Here is a 16,758-nt window from a genome sequence, read left to right as displayed (position 1 = left end):
TCGGAACAGAATGCAGATGTGCTTTTTAAAAACATGTCAGCATGTTAATTAAAGCACCAAAACTACAAAAAATGTATACAAGGGAAATCTAAATAAACTACGTGGGCTCACTAATCAACTAGTTGGCTGTTGGGCCGTTGATGAACCATCCCTAAAAGCAACAACATAAAACTGAGCACTGGTATGTACGGTGCACTTGCTTGCTCTTTTTTGCAGTAATAGTAAACATGTATTCAGAGGTTCTCGTGGGGCCCTGACCCACTATAATGAGAGTGTGTTTAGTCTGAAGGCCAGGCCCTGTGTTGATGGATTGCACTGCCTGAGGGAGAGTTTTTTTTTCTTTCTTGACACCACAGGAAGGCTCGACAAGGTGCAGGGTGGACATAGATTTCTGTGCGTGTGTGTGTGCCCTTTTCAAACTATCGATTACTGGAGCCGATTTCATGTCATAGCTACAGGCCTCATGCATATGTGGTGGCAAAGGGCAAGATGAAAGGCATCAATCAGACAATGCTGCTTTATTATCTTTCTACCAAACCGTGTAAGGTGTATAAATAATAAACATACTCATGCTGATCATTTTGTGTTGTGCCTCGGGCATTTTATTAAATCCAAACCACTACCTGAGTTGTACCATTAAATTGTGTGGAGAGAATGTTTGACCTAGTTTCACAGATTTACAAGGGCTGGAATCGGTCCAGGTCTTTGTCAGAATCAGAAGTACAATCTTGCTTTTAACTGAGCAGCCATTTATAGAGCAACAAGAGCTGAGCTGCTTTCCCAGTGTTGAGCAATTTACTCTTAATTAATAGTTACCTTAAAAAATTACATACTGTCATGATTAGTATTTTCATGCACCTGGCAAGTTTGAGATTTTGGCTTTTTGGTTTAGTTTTTTTTTTTCTTCAGACTAATGGAAAGAAAACAACTAAAAGACACCATTAAGTGTTTCTTTTATAGCACTTTATCTGTTTGTGTCAATAGATTTGAATTAATACATATTTTTAAAGGCCGTTTTCTCAAAATGAGTTTTTTCTTTGACACTGAGCAATAAATCTCCACTTCAGTAGCACTTACACACACCAAACTTTACAGTTTTATTCAAGTCTGTATCCTGAGGGTTGTTCTAGAGGGATTTGTTCATATATAATTTGCTTGATTATATACAACATATTATTCCCCCCGAAATTGTGAAAATATATTGTTTTCTGTCTAAAAAAAAAAAGGTGTTTGAAACTGGGTTCATCCAGTGTTTAGATTTTTGTACTAGAAATATGCAAATTAGTGCATATTTAATTAAATAATAACATATTTGGATATTTAAACACCATTTTACAAAACTTTGAATACAAAACTGTTTGCATTTATCAATGTAATCAGTCAACTGGGTAAGTTAGGTGATAACAGATAGTCTTTTTTTTTTTTTTTTTACCCTTTTTTTACCTCCTGTGTCCCACCATAATATATCAAATAATTAAGTTCTTAATTCATAAGGTAAAAAAGACATATCCATTAGTATACACAAGAAACCCAATGGGTCTTATATGTCTTTGACTCATTAGTTAGTAAGAAGTGAATAATGATTTTAATTCCACTCTGTCATGTGGCTTCAGATGAACTGGAACATCATGCATGAGTCAAAATGACTTATATGATACTTTCACATGCTGTTTTGAAGCTTAAAGTCTTCCGTCCCCATTCATTGTTATAGCATGAATAAGAATGCCTTATGTGTTAAACGAAAGAAAGTAAGTAAGTCAAACAGGTTTGGAATGACATAAGGTGAACTATTCCTTTAAGAGAAGTTCAGCTCATGAAAGGTTTCAGGTAGTTAAGAGATGTTTCCTCCTTAACACTCGACACTTCTTTCTGTGAATTTTTACAGTGCAGCCTTGAAACTCCAGCTGTTACCAAAACCCCCTGAATTAGAAAGCTGTCACGGGTTTACTCGCAAACTGCTCACAGCTACTTCACAGAGTTCTCCTTCAGAACACTTCATCCTGAGGGCAGACTAATTTAAAGGTAAGTAGAGGATGTCATCAATTGTGAACAAATAAGACAATGGTGAGGAGGGGCCGGGTTGAGGGGTGGATGACAGTGCTGGAGATGGGTAGGAAAAGAAAAAAACAAAACAAAGATAATAATCGCGACTCCTGGATAAAAGAAGCTATTATTTCACAGCAGTTCATCTTATGTTGACATTCCAGTTAATTACCTGGTGCGGCGGGAGAGAGGTGCGCTGAGCCCGAGCATGACAAACACTGAAAGGCTAAAGTTGAGGTTGCAGGTGGGCTTATTCAGAACAACCTGCACGTAACAAGATCCACAGCTTGCACTTTATCTGAGGCACCACGTCAACATCCATTAAGGGCACTCACACTCCCTCGCTGTTTAATGAACAGTGAGACACCACACGAATGAGTACGAGGCGAAGGGGGTGGGGTGGGGGGTGTTGTGCTGTTGGATTGCGGTATTTAACAAAATTGGAGTGAAATGTGAAGAGCTCTTTCCTTTTGCAAACTTTTAAAAAACACCAAGGGAGTCGTGCTCCCCATGGCTGTTGGGAGTGAATAATGTGATGATTACAAAGCCCTTTCCGATTACAGAGCAGCACATAAATGCAGTCTTAAAGTGATGCAAATTTCACACTCAATTATACACACAACTATCACTGCTGTCTGCTGATTTTTAAGTATGTTTTACTTTAAAGATGACAAGAATTGCACTGTTTTGTGTGCATAATGTGATATTAAAGGGATAGTTCACCCAAAAATGAAAATTCTGTCACTCACCCTCAAGTCGTTCCAAACCTGTAAGACCTTCGTTCATCTTCAGAACACATATGAAGATATTTTTGATGCACACTTTGACCCTCCCATAGACAGCAAGGGTACTACCATGAACAATGTTCAGAAACGCAAGGATGTCTGTAAAATAGTCCATGTGACATCAGTAGTTCAGCCGTAATTTTATGTAATATTAAATGGAGGCAAGCCACAGCAGGCAACAAAGTTGTTATTTTAGTTTTCTTTGCACACAAAAAGAATTTTTGTAGCTTCGTTAAATTACAGTTGAACTACTGATGTCACATGGACTATTTTACGGATATCCTTACTACGTATCTGGACCTGGATCGTGGTAGTACCCTTGCTGTCTATGGGAGCTGCTGTCAACTCTAAGTTTCTATTTCAGAATTTAACATTTGTAGGACCCTTCAGTCCTGTTTTGTCACAGAATTCCATGTTTATATCAGTGTTTATATTAATATATAAACAGGTATATATCAAGTTTATATCTTGTAAAGCTCAGAATTGTGAGATATAAAGTCAGATTTAAACTCAGTTGAGGTAAAAAGAAATAAAAAATCAGGTCTAAAAGGGTCGCAGCCTATAACCACTAAACAATGCGTCATTGGTCATCATTATTAAACATAGAAAAGACCTCATGTCCTCAGAGTCCCTACAGTCTTAGTCAAGTACACATCATTCTGTGAGATGCTGTGTGTGGTTGTGGAGTACTTTTTCTATACAGGCACCTCTACGTTCAACCCTCACGTCCAAAGAGCCATGCTCCCATCAACTGGCCCCAATGAGCCTGAAACGAACCTGATGAACCTGACTGAGACACAGCTCTGAGGTGCTGAAAGCCTGCCTGCTGCAAACCTATCCAAGCAAAGAGAATTCATTACAGTAAGGTGCTCTTTGCTCTTCTTTTTATGGGATTTAGCTGAAATCACAATATTTTATTTTTTACATTCAATAATAATAAGAAATGTTTTTTGAGCACAAAACCAACATAGGATGATTTCTGAAGGATCATGTGATGCTGAAGACTTGAGTAATTCAGTAAAACAATTCAGGTTTGTCATCACAGAATTTTTTTAAATTTACATAGGAAAGTGTTACATTTTAAATAGCTGTTTTATATATTTTTGTTCAGTTAACACAACCTTAAGAGATTTATCTCAAAAACATAAAAAATCTTACTGACCTCATACTTGTAAACTGTAGTGTTTTTGTTCTTCTCATGCAACCTCAGAAGGTTTGAAGAACTTCTGTAAAAAAGCAATGTTGACAGCAAGAAGAAATACAATTTTGTCCTCCTCACTACCTTCAGAATAAAATTAAATTTCATTCAGACATTATCAATAATGTATATCCACTAGACCAAATTAAATTTGCATTTGTTACTTCCCCATTTATAATTAAATAATAGTTTGTTTTGCATTTACAGATAAAGGAATATAAATATAGGTCTGGTGATATATTCTATGCATGACCTTAAAATATGCACATATAGATCGCTATTTTCCACCAGTCCATATCACAGATCTTCCTTTGCCTTTTAAGTGTCTTCCCCCTCTATATTCTACAAATGTCAGTCATTCTGTCTTATCACATAATCTCAACAGCCGCACATTTATTTATGAGGAAAGGAGGTTCTGCCAGAATGGCATGGCAAGTCAATGTCACGAAATGAAATACTGTATAGAGTTCCACGCGTTTGCTCAGAATATCAAGTATTTCTAGAATAACACAGCCCACTTTTCCTGAAACCTTAGATGTTGTGGAAGAGCTAAGATCTTATATTTATACGACTTATATTTAGAAGGCCCTTAATCTCATTTCCTGTTTCCTAGTCATAAAAAAACTGTATTTTTCAATATACCTTTGTAACAGATGTTCTTAAACGGAAAGGGCCTTTCTGGAAGCTAAATTGGCCCCAGTTGTTTAACGACTGCTTACTCTGTATATTTCTGAAGTGCATTCAGTTCTCAGCAAAATAATCCTCCTTTTCATTTTCAGAAGCACAAGACATGGAATAGGCAATAAAATACTGCACATTCACATCCGCATCCACTCTTAACCTGTGCTTTCCTTCTATTTTGAGGCTGTTCGATATGTCTTTATTCCTCTCAGAACATTTAAGAAACCTGTCTTCTTTTCCCCACTATGCTCTAAGTGTTATCTTTAGGTGTGAAGATACTAGTATTCCCTCACATCTATTGACACAAAGCACACACATCAGTGATGAATGGCCGCTATTATAAGGCAAAGCCCCTGCTACCCCTCAGTACAGGCAGAGAGGCAGGGATTAATCTAGCCCATTACATTTTGGGGGGTGGGGAGGTGGGCACATTGACTCTGATTAGACACACTGAAGACTCCTGGAGCTCTAGGGCCCCGTTTCTACCTGGCATTAACATCCGTCTTGGATGATCTGATTGGTGGACAGAGGTAAAACGAGGTCCAAAACGTTTTGTGCTGGCATTTTGCCAGTTTTAGCAGCTTGTTTTGGCACAGTGACAGAGCACGTGATGTATGCGCTCATGAAATCCCCTTGATGAAATCTGATCACAAGTGGTCACAGGAGATGCTTTTGAGTCACGTGGCAATATCAGGTGTGAATGGTCTGTCTTACCTGATGACTTGTAAACGCCTCACCTGAAATGGTGTTAAAGATGTTATGTTCCTGTAGCTCAATTTTTAGAGCACTGTGCTATTAGGCACAAGGTTGGGGGTTCGATTCCCTGGGAACACATGATAGGTAAAAATTGATAGCCTGAATGCACTGTAAGTCGCTTTGGATAAAAGTGTCTGCTAAATGCATAAATTATTATTTTTTTAATTTAAAGATAAGTGTAAACTGGGCCTAGATGTCTCTGATCTTGCCCTGTAGCCTAACATCTAGGCCTGTATATGTCTACCTTTTAGTTGAACTTTGTGTGTGTGTATATATATATATATATATATATATATATATATATATATATATATATATATATATATATATATATATATATATAAATATATATTTAAATATATATTTAAATATATATGAAATATTTAAGGTATTTTAAACAAATTATTTAAATGTAATTCAAGTTTTTATAAAAATATAAAAAAAATATGTAGGCGTAACAAAAACTGCTTTTGTTTCATCTACAAATGTCACTGTTTTATATATTTTAATAATTTAAGTTAAATTATTTAAATGTAATGATATACATTTAATACAAATATAAAATTATATAAAATATAAAAGCAGCCTTTAATGTTACATTCACAAATTTTATATAATTTAAATGTAATTATTAACATTGTATCAAAAATATAAACAATAAATATAAAATTGCTATTGTTACATTAACAAATTTCACTATACATATTAAATCAATTCTTTAAATTAAATGAATTCAGTGTACATATATATATATATATATATATATATATATATATATATATATATATAGGGTTAGGGTTATATATATATATATATATATATATATATATATATATATATATATATATATATATATATATATATATATATATATATATATATGTATATATGTATGTATATATTTCAATTGATTTCAAGTTACATTTACAAATTTCACTATTTTTTATATATTTTAAAATAACCTATCTATATATATATATATATATATACAAAAGTACTACGTGACATCAGCTTCAATTCACCCAGCAGTATGTCATTGTGGTTGTTGTGGTGACGGCCCTGCACCACAATATGTTAAGCTATCATCCCACATATCTGATCTTACACTGGTAAAATCTGCCGTGTGTCAAGCGATCTTGCTATAAGAGAAAAAAGCTGACATGATGACAGATTAAGTGTCTAATAGCGGAGGAGAAGAGATAGATGGGGATCTCACATGTTCGTGTGAAGCACACCAGTAATTTCCCCAGGTCATTTACACTTACATGTGTACATTTTTCATGTGCACTGAAAGAAAGAAGGAGGGGGAGCACTTTATAATTTCTGAAGAGGGTAGAATGTGAGAGGTAGTTAGAGAGATAGAATGGTGACTAATATTATCCACAAATCTATTAGTGCCAATCTATTGCACAGAGGCAACTTGGACACAGTTTCTTAATTTATCAAACTGGAGATGAACAGAGCCAGAAACTGAATGCAGTGACAGATCCCAGTAAAGTGGGGCAGAAAGAGAGATGCAGAAGAAACGGCTTGAGATGAAGAAAAAGTAGCTTGACTCAACATTGATATTCCTAGAAAGGCTATGCCTGGAGATCAGTCTTCTCCAGTATGGCATGAAACCTACTTTTAATCATTGTCTTGGAAGAATCTTTATCAAGAATGCTGGTCAGATGGCTAATTCCACTCAAGACCTCTCAGCTAGTAAAACTGTCATTAAGTCATTCCTGTTATGTGGCCCCTTACAAACTCTGAAAGAGTAAATACATTTGAATCTTTTTCATTGGAGAAAGGAAAAAGGTGTCAATAACTCCCTTTTCATTTCAGAATAACCATGGCAACAACATAACATTCACCTCCATGTTCACTTAAATGTGTGCAAAGATATATAATAACTGGATGGATCTTATTATATTTTATCTATGTGCAGTTTAGTGATGAGTGAGTTCAGGCTTTATACACCGTGCCCTCTGAGACAGACAAAGTGTTCGGGGGCATACACTGTGACATTCGCATCCACGTCATACTCCTGGCAACCTGTTATTATTTATGGAGATTATTAATAGCATGCCTTTGAAGATGAAAAGGCAGAAGAGCCCTTGCCGATCACGTCTCGGTTGTTTGGAAGTTCAGATTCAAAAGCGAAAAAAGAGTTGTGCTTTTCTCGTGGCAGCCACTCAGATTTGATAGCTGAAATTTGCAAGCGTGGTCATGAGAGTCAGAGGTTTATGGCTACATCCTGTATTCAGATTTACACATCAGAGAATCAACACATCATTTTCAAGGTGAACTCCTTCAGCGGCTGATGAGAGCAGCGCTTCGACAATATTCAAAAGCTTTTTGTATATGCTTAAACAGTTAACCGTCTGCTGGGCTCACTGCCTGAAACCTGTCCCAATAAAAATCATTCCTACATGCCAGGTCATGCTGGCCTCAAACATCCTTATTGCCCCAGAGAGCTGAAGAAAGGTAAAATGAAATGACTGGTGAGGTTTCTCAGTTGGAATGTGGACCGTTATGTGAAAGGGATTTCTCAGCCACATGTCTGAGATTCTCTGCTTATTTTTGGAACTGGAATCTATTTGCTAAAATCTAAAATCTAAGACTGTGGTTTAAAAACAATACCATGGTGATAGCAATGCATGGAAAGGTAGAACTGATATAAAGTAAATGTATACCTTGCAATGTAAGTTTGTATAAACGTGTCTGCCAAATGCATAAATGTCAATGTAAACTCAAATCATTCATTTTAAATGCTATAAGATTAACTTTAATTGAACATTAGATGATGGAAAGTTACAGCAGAAAAAAATTAGCATGAATAATTCATTAATTGGACACTGAATCATGCAAGCTTGTTTCTCCTATTTACTAACTTTCCGTCATCTAATGTTCAGTTCAAATAAAAAACAGGTTATATATACAATATTAAAGAAAACATCTCTAATATTAGTTGGTATCCAAAATGTACTGATAAACATCAGAAATAATAATACTGACAATGATAATAATAATAATTATATATATATATATATATATATATATATATATATATATATATATATATATATATATATATATATATATATATATATATATATATATATATATATATATCTAACACACCCACCCACAGATATATTATTATTATTATTATGATTAAATTATATTTGTATAAAAATTTGGGCAATATAAATATCAATATAAAGGCATAAGGCAATTTTTTTCATTTTATTTAAAATTTTGAAAATACATGTTATTTATTTTATATATTTAATACAGTATATACAGTATCATATTTTTAGCTAAACAATATAATTGGGCTATATAAATACAATACATTTATTCTGAGAATATGAGGAAAAATGTGTTTTTATTTAAAGCATTTATTAAAAGTAAATATTAATTTGGGCTCTGGGAACGCAGCGAGGCCGGTGGAGTAATTAATAATGAGTGACACCTGCACCTCTCACCGGTCTTGAGTCCCACAGAGGAGCTCCGGAAGGATAAAAGGAGGAGTAAACGACTCTGAAAGACGAAAGAGGACCAGGCCTGGATTTTATTTTGTGTTTTGTCTGTGGCAGTCGTACGAGAGGTGCTGCCACTTTACTTTCATTTTTTGTTTGTTTATTTTATTATTAAAGACAATCTAACAAAGTTTGTTGTGTGGGAAGAAGGAGCCGGAAACCACCGTACATTCAAATACTTAAAAAAATTATCATTTTAATAATTAAAAAAACATATTTTTAGAAAATTACATTAACTATTCAGATCACTGTGTTAACTGTTTTGAGAACAGTGACCTGAGTTTGGAGAAATGTATCAAATCGATAAACACTTTTTAAAAACTATATCTGAAAGTGTATTTTTGTCTGGGTTTACAGTGCATGTGATCTATATATCAGGGATTCCGCATAATAATATTGATTAAGATCAATGTAATGCAGTCATTATCTGTTATAGCTTCTACCAATCCACTGCAACATTTCTTCTGAGTATCTGAACACTTCCAGCTGCTGCTATGTATTTAATATCCCCTGTTCTTCGGCAGAATGCATTCCAGTTGTGCCTCCTCCCTCCCAGGGCTACAGGCCTGCCTGCTATTTTATTTTTCCACTCTCCTCAGAAGGATGTGGGTGATGATTTATAAGGGCATATCCAATTGGTTTCTGTGCACCAGCACAGGGCATAGTGTCACAAGTGTGTTGGTACGTTAGGTCAAAATCCAATGACCGATGTGGGCATAAGCCAACTTAGCCAAAAAAAACAAAACAAAAAAAAACATGTTGAGGAAATCAGGTTCACCATCAAAGAGAGTTTTATGCAGGGGCCCGGTACTGGAGGATTTTCAGTCTAATTACCATGGAGACTGGGCAGCCCAGCGTCAGATACCAGGAAAAGAGGCAGTGAAACATAAGAAGTTTCAGGTTGTGAGACCTGCTCACTCTGCTACAGGCTTGTTATAAAACCCCCTTTCTCTACCCTTTTCAAAAAAAAAAAAAAAAAAAAAAAAAAGAGAGAGAGAGAGAGAGATTGCTTGCCTATGGCAAATGAAAGTGTACTGGCACAAAAAGAATCTGTGTGTCCTTTTTCTGAGATAATAAAGACATAAGAAACACTCTTTTCACTTGAGAGAGCCCTGCATTAAGCAGTCTTTGGGATGGAGAACGGGGATTTGTGTCAGTGAAGTGAATGGGGGTTAGCACAGCTGCTGAGGGCTTGGATCTGGTACCATGCTGGCTGCCTGTTTGAAGAGGGCTGCAGCTTAACAGGGCCTTCTAATACCTCCATTGTTCGTCATGCAGGGGTGCAGACCTCGAGTACCAGGCTGAGGTGAAGAGGTCCACAGCTGCACCGAGTCTGAGAAGAGAGATTGGCGTAGGGGAGAGAATGGTGAAGTGTTTCAGTTTGGTTTGGAACTTATTATAATAAACGGGTTGCAAGTTATAGTGCTCATTACAGGGCAGTACAACAGCTCTGGCAAAATATACAAATTGTGTCACCATTTACTCACCTTCATTTTGTTCCAAATCTGTATGACTTACTTTCTTCTGCAGAACACTGAAGGAGAAAATGTGAAGATAGTTATTCATTTATATTAATAATTACTCTTTTCATGCAGTTATTGTAATGACACATGGGTGAGGAAGAGATGAAATACCCATATTTACATTTGTATCATTCTTGAGATTGTCTAAAATGCAAAAAAATGTTTTATTAAAGAATGAGTGAGCAGGAGTGTCTGGAATGATACACACACACACACACACACACACACACACACATAGAGAGAAGGATTGATGGATGGATGGATGAATAGATGTTGTGGGGTAATCCTATTAACATTGGGTGTGAGACATTGACCATTAACAGTAACATGCTCTGAAAAACTAATTTGCACTTGCTAATGAAGTTATCACAAAAAACATCAGTTTGAATTCAGTGAGATTTAAAATAAATAAATAAACATATTCAGCAAAGATGCATTAAATTGATCAAAAGTGAAAGTGCATTGAAACAAAAAAATATCTTATATACATTTAGTTATTTTAAACTTTCTATTCATCAAAGGATTCTGGGTGGAATCCACAAAAATATTAAGCAGCAGAACAGTTCTAAACATTGTTAAAAATGAAGTTTCTTAAGCAGCAAATCAGTGAATTAGAATGGCTTATTGAGTGATTATATTTAAAAACAAGTTATTAAAATATTACTGTTTTACTGTATTTTTTTATCAAATAAATGCAGCTGTGATGAAGCTTTTAACAACAACAAAAAACTTACCGACCCCAAAGCTTCCAAATGGTAGTATGCCTATATGATATAATTCTTCTAGTCAATCCAGAAACCAGGCATGATAAAAAAAGAAAGAATACAGTGCACTGAATAGACTGAGCTGAATCATACTTATCTATGAACCAACAGGGTGATGCAAGAGGAAGAGGAGGAAACAGACAGTCCTTCCTTTTTCAGAGAAAGGGGACAAGTTAAAAACAAAACAAAATCAGCGCTTTAGTGACAAAAATATCATAAGACATTGTGAATTTCAAGCAGCAATGCCCCATTGCATGAGCATCTTTCATTAATGGTTCATCACTGGGATTAAGAAGCCACTTAACTTCATGCAAATACTTGTATGCAAACTTTAAAATCATTTTACGACATAAAAGTTCAGACAAGACAGCTGCATTCAGTTTTTTTTTCTTCCTGTAATCTGAACTTATCCAACATCTGAGACGTTAGTGGGTGGAGCAAGCAGCCACGAGAATAATCGGTCTATTGATCTCTGCCGTGTGTGAATGTCCCTCCTATTGACTTCCTCCTTTTGCAATAGCACAAATCTGGATCACAATAGGATCCCAATGCAAATTCTAAGCACTGTCAAATGTCCAGGCCAGAAGGGAGTTTACAGTTCACTGCATCCAGCACCACTAACCCATACAGCAGGGTCTGGGCAGAATGCAAATACTATTAGACTCTATTTTAGGCAAGACTTGGGTGGATCAGAGTCAGAGATTGAATCTGACCTCGGGTCATGTGGCTGCGTGGTTCTACAGTAACCCAAACAAACACGGTGGAGAGGCTTCCTGGAGTGAATGAAAAGGGAAGTGCGTGGGTGTAGTCGCGCAATCAGAGTTGCAGCTTATAAAACTGTCACAAACAAGTGGAGAAGACTTTATAATGCTATTAAATGTGTACATTTTGTCTCATTTTATTTTAGCATGGATTTTTAAAACACACACACTAAAGATTAGGATGACTATAGGGATCGAAATTGTATTCCAGTTACATTCTTATGGGCCGTTCACAGGTTTTTCAATTACACTACTCTACTTTTCATTAGTTTTTTTTAAGTAATCATGTTAGATGGACATGTTTGACCATTGTGCTTGCATCTCCTACAGTGGAGCCATATTTAACCAAAGCAAAGATGTCTAAGCAGCACATCAGGGCCTATGTCAACCTGGTGAGGGCTGCACTGGATTCCATTTTTAGTTCTCACCTCAAGCGCCCTTCTCGCAGCATTCATCTTTGACTGGAGCATTGTTAAACAACATTAAATCAGGTAGACAAGCGAGACAATTTCATTATGTGTCTAGATGGAGGTGGCAGACAAAAGTGAAGGCGGAGATGAGATCTACTCGATGTAATGCAAATGCAGAATGGGGACCAGCTCAGCAGGGGGACTGGAGGGAGTAGATCTGTAGTATGTGTTTGGAAATGCATTGGGGAAAATACATTTTCTGGTATTCAGAGGAGGAAAAATGGTTGATTTATTTATTTCAAGTGAGTGTTGATGAATTTACCAGTGGAATGTAAAATAAGGTGCAACAAGAAAGAGAAAAATAGTTATATATTTTATAGAAAGTAGGCAAAATTCTATATAATTGCATGTGCAATATAATTTTTTTATTTATATATATTCATATTTAATGAAACTGTGTGTATATACTGTATATCATACATTTTCAAAGCTAAAATATCATATTACAGACATAAATCCAATCAGGTGTGAATGTTGTAATGCATCTAATGGTTCAGTGAGACTATAACAGACAACCATCCTAATAAACAAGTTTTAAAACCCCAGTCATCAGAGAGCTGTCTGGACTTTCAATTAAACTCCACCTAATAAATATCCTCAGCTCTGCAGAGAAATAATGAACCAGTTTCTGTTTAGGTCCAGACTTGTAGGAGGAGCAACCTAGTTTTTACACCGTTGCTTAAATTGCTCTTTGATTTTATGAAGCGGGTTTGACACAGTCCCATCAGGAGAAGGGCATGCAGAGGAGAACTGACTGTTTCCCTTCTCAACCGCCTTATACAGTGAAGCCAAATGAAAGTAACATGTTCTACACAAGCACATATTAAAGATAAACACCTTAATACTATCATTCATGCACAACCATGCACATTTTATATTTCCTCTTTCTTTTTCATTCTATCCACCATATTTCTTTACTTAAGTCTCTCAGCTGCCCCCTGAGGTCACTATAATTGGACCCTCATTTCCTGAGCATGAATCGTCTGACTTCACATAATGGACTCGGATCTCCTCATGGCCTCGTAATGTTCAAATAGGAACCAAATGCAAATAGCCAAAGAGCCATGACCATCAGATAAAAGTTCATGGCGACAGACAGAGACCTGGACAAGAAAGTTTAGGAGCCACTCCACGGTTGTTCAAGTGTGTTTTGAGATAACATCAACAAATCTGGAGGTTTTACCCATTTGACCTAGAATACCTGGGAGCTAGCTAGCACTTATCCCATTATATTTTGCATAATGATAACCTGAAATAGCTCAGAATGTTTTGCATAAACATTTGTTCCTATTGCCAAATGTGGACTGCAGTTATATATAAAACAGATTTTATGATGGCATTAACTTGATGAGCCTCTGCATAATGCTAATATGTTAGTGTAAATGGCTGGTGCTTTGAACTCTCCATTGACATTCCAGATTCTGTTGATAATAAACCAGTTCATTTTATTTTGACCACTTGCATTTGAACAGGCTCTAGTCTGGCAACAACAGATCTTTCCCTCCAGCCACTGTGTTTGCTTTTCCAAAATTAGCATATGACGAAAAGACTTTAACGAGCTTGCGAGACTGCTGCAGTTATCTCAGGAAATGAAATAATCACTTGATTTTGAAATCAGATAACTTTAGAGTTGAGCAAATAGGCTAGTATAAGGTCACTTTGTTCTTTTATTTGTGTTCACTCCCTTTTGAGATCAATTGTTTTGCTTCAATACTGTCTTCCTGTTTTTTTTTTTTTGGAACTAAGTTTGGTTGAAGGGATAGTTTTATATTTTAATATATTTATATATTATTATATTTACATTTTATATCTGCAGACAGATCTTTGTTCTTCACAATCCTAAAGAAAGTATTCTGCAGGAGGTTTGGTTCCATTAAACAATATTGGAGCCCACAGACTTTAAATGTATAGATAAAAAAACATGGACACTTGTGTTTTTCTAAATATCTTTATTTCACACAAGAAAGTGAGTCATACAGGTTTGGAATGGCATGCATAAAACCCCTTCCCCACCCCTCCATTTTTTAAAATTAATTTCTGAAGGCCTTTCTGAAAACATATGCTATTGTTCACAAGTAGTTGTTTTTTTCTTTTAAGAAATTGGTAATTTTATGCACCAAAAAGTGATAGTTAAGATATTGTAACAAAAAAATCTATTTCAAATACATGCTGTTATTTAGAATTTTCTATTCTTCAAAGTATTTTGAAAAGAATCAACGTTTCCAAATATAAAGCAGCACATCTGTGCTCAACACTGAAAATAAGAAAAGTTGAAACAAATCAGAATATAAGAATGATTTCTGAACGATCATGTGACACAGCAGACTGAAAATTCAGCTTTACTATCACATAAATAAAATAAAATATATTTTAAAATATATTACAATTGAACATTTTTATTTTAAGTTGTAATAATATTGACCAATTTTTGATTAAGTAATTCCAGCCTTGGTGAGCATAAGAGAACTCTTTTCACAACATTTAAAATATCTTACTGACCCCTGAACTTCCTAATGGTAGTGTGTGTCTCTGTTCTCTGTGACTATGGCACTATTTTATAGTGAGTCTGCCAGTGTCGTGACAGTTGTCAGGTAAACAGGTGGTCTATCTCACTTGCCTTCACCCTCATCCTGAAAGCCCTCATGTCTGACCAGCTCAGGATCCGTCAGCACTTCCTCTGAGCTGATATCATGCCTGTCATCACCTGGATCTCCGCTCTGGCCTACAAGAAGACTCTTCCTGTAACAGACCCGCACAAACACACTGAATGACTACCCAAAACAGAAAGGGAAGTTTAAAACCTGCCATTACACATCCCGTAAAACAGCACAAGCTGTTTAAAAAACTAAGCATGTTTGAACATCAACAGGTGACAGTAAAATAAGCATTAAAGGACCTTTAAAAGTCATTAGAGAGACATTACAATCTGTGCGGCGGCGTGCCTTTGATGCCGTTGATTATTAGTATGCAGTAAAGCCCTGAATAAGGGGTTAGGTTAGGTTCATGTCTGGGATGCAGGTGATTTATTTTCTTTTGGTAGGAAGCCTTTGGCTCTCTGACATGTTTTGTGTGACCTTCTACGGGCCAGAGTATCATTAATTACTTACTGAACTTTTACAGGATGGATCAAAGCTGGAATGGAAATAAACTGACACCCTATAATGTGTTCGAATTAATTATCTTAAAAAAAAAATCAGTGTCCAAATAGTTTTGAGAATGTTTTAGCTGTGAAGCGAGGGAAAGAGAAAAATCCACACCTCAGGCCAGCCATCTGTTACAGAAGCTGGGGGAAAAGACAAGAGGCCCGTTCTGACCAGTCACCCCTCTCTGTTTTCACACTCTGTCTATCAGAATGTATCTACTATCAACAGCTGGCCATTACCTCAGGCTAGGTTTCTGCTTCGTTAAACATCTGGATCTTGCTTCAGGGGTTCAAATTGGTTTGTCGGCCTCATATTAGGCACTCTATCCTTCTGGGTGTGTAATCTCATTTATTGTATTTAATTTTTTTATTAGCCAATTAATAGGACTTCACAGCAATATTGTAGTTTAGTGTAACTGAACACATCATATTATAAGGTTTGTGCAATGTTAATTGTGTTTTCTCTTTAAAGCAACTAAAAATTAAATGTTAGTAATAATAAATAAATAATACATTATGAGCTGTATTATTTGAACAAAATACCAGTAATTAATTTACATAAAATATATATTTTTTTTTTTATTAAAATATTTTTTTTCTCAAGTACTACAGAGGGAATCTAGTAACAAATTAAAATGAAAATAAAACATTTTATTCTGTTGATTACTACCCCTTGCAGTACTCTTGAACAACAACTATTCTGTAGCTATTAATTAAATCTGTTTATTTAGACAAAAATATTTTTGACAATTTTACTGAAGTACTATACAGACAAAAATCTACCGAAAAGAACATAATAAGAAAATACAATATAAAAAATAAATCTAAATTCTGCAGATTCTCTATAGTACCAAGTAGTGCTTATTAATGCATACTTCTTCTCTTTAGTGTTTTAAATGAAATCTAAAATAAAATAAAATATAATAAAATAAAATTATGTAGATTCTCTCTAACGTACTTCAGTAAAACAATCTAGACTGTATCTTTTAATTAAATTTGTTAATTTACATCTTTTTTTTTTTTACTAAAACGCCAATTTTTCTGAATTACTAAAGAGATCATATACACACCCGATTCCAAAAAAATTGGGACACTGTACAAATTGTGAGTA

At 35.4% G+C, this 16,758-nt stretch overlaps 1 long non-coding RNA gene across 1 annotated transcript; it reads right to left on the bottom strand.

The window, feature by feature from the left end:
- Positions 1-8,659: 8,659 nt before the first annotated feature.
- Positions 8,660-11,399, bottom strand: LOC127983631 (uncharacterized). The gene is made up of 4 exons (XR_008160469.1): positions 11,245-11,399; positions 10,632-10,702; positions 10,475-10,521; positions 8,660-10,320 (listed from the first exon to the last, which is right to left on the bottom strand). It is a non-coding gene; the product is annotated as an uncharacterized LOC127983631 (long non-coding RNA).
- Between the last annotated feature and the right edge of the window lie 5,359 nt (positions 11,400-16,758).

Source organism: Carassius gibelio, chromosome B20 (assembly GCF_023724105.1).
Source record: "Carassius gibelio isolate Cgi1373 ecotype wild population from Czech Republic chromosome B20, carGib1.2-hapl.c, whole genome shotgun sequence".
NCBI classification, from domain to species: domain Eukaryota; kingdom Metazoa; phylum Chordata; class Actinopteri; order Cypriniformes; family Cyprinidae; genus Carassius; species Carassius gibelio.
Note: the sequence above shows the minus strand (reverse complement) of the source record. Positions and strands in the feature narration are given on the sequence as shown.